This window comes from Chelonia mydas, chromosome 5 (genome assembly GCF_015237465.2).
Source record: "Chelonia mydas isolate rCheMyd1 chromosome 5, rCheMyd1.pri.v2, whole genome shotgun sequence".
In the NCBI taxonomy this organism is placed as follows: Eukaryota; Metazoa; Chordata; order Testudines; family Cheloniidae; genus Chelonia; species Chelonia mydas.
The window spans coordinates 117,423,263-117,429,465 of NC_051245.2; positions in this window are offsets into that span (position 1 = coordinate 117,423,263).

The following is a 6,203-nucleotide window of genomic DNA, read 5'->3' on the forward strand; positions in this document are numbered from 1 at the left end:
TGGAGCAGCCTTGCGGGGGGGACCAACCTGGGGAATAAATCTCTTCCCTTTTGGGTGAGGGTTCTAGTGGGGAGGCTTCAGAGGCCCTGCCCTCCAGCTGTGTTAATAAGCGGTGTCTCATCCTATAGACATCAATTGTATTTCTTGCTCTGTAATTTAATTCCTGTCACCACACCCACAGATGCAGCAATTGCACGAGCATGTGCAGACCTGGCCGTGAAAGGCATGATCAGTTCCTGGCCTGGCTCACTGAATTGTCCCTGTGCCAGGGAGCTGCTTAGAGGGTTTGTTCACCATGTGTCTCTCTATAATAATACAGTGCGTCTCAGCCCACATAAAATGTACAATCTCATGTGTACGAGTTTAACATTTCCTTTCCATGAGCATGACCATAGATTAAAAGATTTGGAGCCCAGAATCATCTAGTCTGACCAGCTACATGACATAGGTCACAGAATGTCACTCACTAATTTCCAGTAACTTCTATGTGAGCTACAGCAGATCTTTCAGAAGATATCCAGTCTTCATTTAAAGACTCCAAGTGATGGAGAATTCAGCACATCTCTATGTAAGTCGTTCCAATGGTTAACTACCCTCACTGTTAAAAAATTGCTCCTTATTTCTCGTCTGAATTTGTCTAGCTTCAGTTTCCAACCACTGGATTTCATTGTGTCTTTTTCTGCTAACTAGATTAAAAATCTCTTCCCCATGTAAGTACTTGTAGAACATGATCTAGTCTCCTCTTAACCTACTCTTGGGTAAACTAAACTCACTTTTTCATGTTTTCCAAAGCTCAAATCATCCTTCGTAAATTGGTCATGTTTTCCAGACCTCAAGTCATTCTTGTAGCTCTTTTCTGAACCCTTTCCAATGTTTCAACATCGCTTTTGATGTGTGGACACCAAAACTGGACTCAGCATTCCAGTAATAGGCTTATTGATTGTGACGCTCTGTACCTCAGGGGAACACCCAGCGCCCCCATGTTCATCCTTGTAAAATGATTGTGTGGTATCCAATGCAAAGTTTGTCATGTTGGGTGTCTTCGGAAGGCTCATGATGCACTGAGCATTGTGGTTACAGTAATGTTATAGTAAGGTTATAGGTTATACTTTCATGTATGTAGTTATGAGGCTGAAAATGTATCCTCACGGCTTAAAATAAGTCCAGGCAAAAACTCTCCAAGAGCTGAGAGGCAGTTCACGCCTCATCAGGGCACGTATGGGACAAACCCAGCCTAGCCTCACAGGAACAAAGGACGTTGGCCTAGACAGCAACAAAAGAATCCGTTGGACTCTCGAAGGAGTCATCCCCCTTCCTTTGGCCAGTTTGGAACTGTGATTAGGTAATGCTCACGTGACTCTGAATGCCGGGGGGGGACGACAAAGCCAAGAGGGAAGAAAGGACATGATAAAAAGGAAAGACATTTGCCATGCTCTTCCTCTCTCTTCCACCTCCATCTACAGACATCACCACCAAGTGACTGAAGCGCTGATCAAAGGGGAGAGCCTGGCTGAAGAGCAACCAGCCAGCCTGTGGTGAGAAACATCTAAGTTTGTAAGGGCATTGAAAGTGTTAAGATCAGCTTAGAATGCATTTTGCTTTTATTTCATTTGACCAAATCTGACTTGTTATGCTTTCACTTATAAGCACTTAAAATCTAGTTAATAAATCTGTTTGTTTATTCTACCTGAAGCTTTGCATTTGGTTTGAAGTGTGTCAGAGACTCCCCTTGGGCGAACAAGCCTGGTGCATATCGATTTCTTTGTTAAATTGACGAACTCATATAAGCTTGAAGCATCCAGCGGGCATACCTGGACGCTGCAAGATGGAGGTTCCTAGGGTTGTGTCTGGGACTGGAGATATTGGCTAGTGTCATTCTCTTGCAAGTAGCTAGGAGCAGCTTACATGCCAGAGGCTGTGCTTGAACAGCCCAGGAGTGGGGGTTCTCATAGCAGAGCAGGGTAAGGCTGGCTCCCAGAGTCAAGGATTGGCGTGACCTAGCAGATCACTGGTCCAGACAACACCAGAGGGGAATGTCACACTGTTGGTGTAGACAGAGGTAATACCACTTCAGTCTTCTGACTTGATATATCCCTGCTTAACTTTTGTAGCTGCTGTTTAACATCCTCCCATGTTACTGCGGGAATAGAAAATATTTCCTTATCTCTGTAAGATATGAATATATCATCCAGCTTCTTTTTAAATAGAGAACAGAAATATGTAGTGAATACTTCTGTCATTCTGTCAAATCACGATTGGCAATTTTACCACCCTTATCTAGAATCAGACCCATACCATTGTTAGGAATTCATTTGTTCCTGGCATATTTAAATAATTCTTTCTTATTGTCCTTATGCCTACTAGCTATAGATTTTTTTATTAACATATTTGGTTTTCCTTATCAGTTGTCTGTATTTCCTATCAATGTCCCCATTTTTCCATTTCTTATATATTGTTTTTAATTGTTACTTCCACTTCCCCTCTTAACCAGGATGGCTTTTTAAAATAAAGATACCTTCTTATGTGATTGTGAGGTTGCGGGGCTGTCTTCTGCTTCTCTTTCTTTGCTCTATCACAGATTGCCAGTCCTTCTCTGATTTCTATTCTCTTTTGTTCCCTTGAAATCAATTCCTTCTCTGGCTGGGTCTGTGGTGGTGCTACCCAAGTCTGGCTGTCCAAATACTCTTCAGTCTCTCTGATGCTATGCAGGATCAATAGCAGCCCTTCAAGATCTAAAACCTTTTCTCCAATGCAGCCGTCAATTTGCACTTCATTCATGGGAAAAAGGTTTTCACCCCTCCCCCCCCCCCCCCGGCTCTCCTGCTGGTAATAGCTCATCTTAAGTGATCACTCTCCTTACAGTGTGTATGGTAACACCCATTTTTTCATGTTCTGTGTGTATATAAATCTCCTCACTGTATTTTCCACTGAATGCATCCGATGAAGTGAGCTGTAGTTCACGAAAGCTTATGCTCAAATAAATTGGTTAGTCTCTAAGGTGCCACTAGTACTCCTTTTCTTTTTGGGCAAGAAATAGATCATGACACGTCCTTTGTGGGTTGCAATAACTGGTCTATCACTGCCCATCACAGCTGGGTAAGTAGATCTGTATCTAGGGACTAGCTCCTTCACTTCCTCAGAAATTCCTGTTGTCCTCTTCTGTTTGTGTGTGTAGAACTCTGTTGCCTCAATATTTAGAGAAATTAAATACAAAAGGTGCATGAAACCAATACATTTTTAAATTCAAGTGAATATTTGTGGAATATTTCATAGACCCAGCTCGAAGATATTATTCTTATATTCATGATCATGTTATAATTAGATTAAATCTGAACTGAACCTGCAGATCTGCACCTGCAGCCCCAAGCTTTGAGAAAGCTCATTTCCACATCTTTGACTAGGCTTATCTCCAGTATATTTCACTGTGTGAATTAATAAATGTGACTGAGAAAGACTGTTACCAAAACTCCAGTAGGCCCGGGCTGTCCCTGTTGGCAGAAAGGAAAGTTCCAGGAATTCTACATGGATCCATCTGAGACAGTTTAATTTGTTGGTGATTAAGTCAGCTAGATCCCGAATACATCTGATACTAATCAAAGCTTCCTGCAGAGAGACACTGTCTGTGTCTTTCCATTTTAGATTAGCTGAAGTTAGAGAAGTGGTTATTTGGCTTATTGTGAGTGTGAGTCAGAGGTGAGGAACCTTTGTGGAGCAAGCTGAATTGCCCAGTGTAAATTCTAAGGGTCAGATTCTTCCCATGGCTGTTTGTGGGTAGCTATCATTGAATTTGTTGGAACGCGTGAAGAGAAGTATTAGCCCAGGAGTTTTCTATGTAAGAGTCCCTTGCTCTAATCTCTCTACATTCATAATAGTCCTGAGAATCCAAGAAGTTCTAGCTTTGAAAACAAACACATGGCATTCTCTCTCATTATCTATGTACATGGAGTTGACTGTGCTCTCAGTAAGTCAGGAGTGACTCCATTGAGGTCAGAGGAGTTCCAACCCTGCAAAACTGATGTGAGTGAGGGCAAAATCTGGCCTCACATCTCTGCAGTTCAGATCTGTCCCTGTGACTAATACAGGCTCATTTTTATCAGCTAGCATCATTTTTCATCTATGGATACTGATCTATTTTTTGGGTGGAACGTAAGAAAAGATTTAAATGAAAATGAAGTTTGTCCAGTCAGGGAAAAGGAGAAGCCTGGAAGCAAGAAATGAATAGGCTGTTATCCAGATAGCTGATCTTTTAGAAGATGGTATCATTACTGATTAGAAATTATCTAAGGCCCTGACTCAGGTCCCTTTCTGGTTCTATTGAAATGCTTAGTAAAAGGCATCAATAACAAGCTCAGGGACTAGTCTTGCCTCACACATGTAACTCGCACACAAGGCAAGAGGAGTTTTATGCACCTCAAGAGCCTGATCCAAATTCCAATAAAGTAAATGGAAGTTTTTCCATTGACTCAATGGCCTTTGGAGCAGGTCCAGAGATGCCACATTTGAGCCATGATTATACTATGCTCAATAGAGGCCACTCACAAGGCTTGTTCTCTCTCTCTCTCCCCTTCTCCCCATCCCCATGTTAGTCCAATTTTTTCTTTTTATCTTGTTACTTACCAAATATTTGTGCTACACACACAAGGAGAGAGAGATATGAGCATTCACCAGAGGCGAATGAAAGCCGGTACCGCCGGTACGGCGTACTGGCAAGAGCTGGTACACAGCCGACCGTACCAGCAGGGGACAGCTTCCCCAGGCCGGCGATTTAAAGGGCCCAGGGCTCCGCTGCGGTAGCAGTGGCCGGAGCCCCAGGCCCTTTAAATTGCCGTCCGAGCCCTTGGGCTCCCAGCTGCTACTGCAGCTACCGCTACCATGGGGCTCCCTTGGTGATTTAAAGGGTCCGAGGCTCCCAGCCACCACTACCGCAGCCGGAGCCCCGGACCCTTTAAATCTCACTTTAAAGGCCCCGCCTCTTCTGGTTGAGGCCCCGCCCCCTTACGGTTGAGGCCCAGCCCCCCTGCTCAGGACTCTGGCGTACCGGTAAGTCCTTTAAGTTACTTTCACCCCTGGCATTCACTATTGGAACAAGAGGATTTGGGAGACTGTGGTCATAAAAAATCTCACCTGTGCTGAAAGTAAGAGATCACAGAGTTTCCATTCACTGGGCTAAATCCTGCTGTCAGATTTTACTCTGTTTTTATGCACTTCCTCCTTAGCCACACTGCCTTCTCTTCAGTGGCAGTTTGCATAAGTGCTGCAGGATTTGACTCCCAAGGTTCTCATAAAAACACAAAGACAAAAAAACTTTTTGTGGAAAATGCAGTTAACGTGAACTTGCTCCTGGGTACGTTTTCTGAGTTGCTGCAAAACAGTATGTGAAAGGATTCAGCTGCCTTTAAGCCTTCTGATAATCACAGATCTTGAATCTCTCTTACTGGTGCTCATGTGGAATGATACAATTGGATAAAACATTCTGTGACACAATATTTCCACAGAATATAAAGCCATGGGAAATGTTCTGCATATGCTATTTGTTATATATTGTTTCTTAATCTCGCATGCACGCACATATAAAATCGCCCTCTGTGTTTATGCAGGGCCTGATTCTGATCTCACTTACACAGGTGTAAAGGGAGGAGTAGCTGCACTGAAGTCAAAGAAGTTACCGTAAGTAAAGCTGTTCTGAGACCAAAATCCATCCCCCAATCTTTTGCCAGTATAATCCAGCATTGACTTTATTGGAGACCCAGATAGGACCAGGGAGCTGGCTGTGTGGAGTAGCTTGCAGGATTGGAGCTCCAAGGCTCCAGTTCTGATCTCTGACCAATTTTATACCAGTGTGATTGCCTTGAGATCAGTAGGCTTACTCTAGCTTCACTCCAGCACATGTGAGATCAGAATCAAACCCTATAAGAAAGACATGTTCTCCGCTCCAAAGGGCTTCTGGTGTAGACAAGACAAAGATGTGGGTCAACTGGAAGGCAGAGTGAGGAGAATAAGGAAAGAATAAAGGGTTCCTGGCAGACAAATGCTTTAAAGAGAATCTGAAGGAAACAGAGGGACGGACCTTGGGGCAGTGAGAGGCTGTTTCCCATCACAACAATCAGCATGGCAGAAGGCAAACAGTGTTCCCTGATGAAGCAAGTAATATAAGATCCCTGCTCCTCCCCCTGGGGAAATGAAATAAGTTAATAAAAATTGTT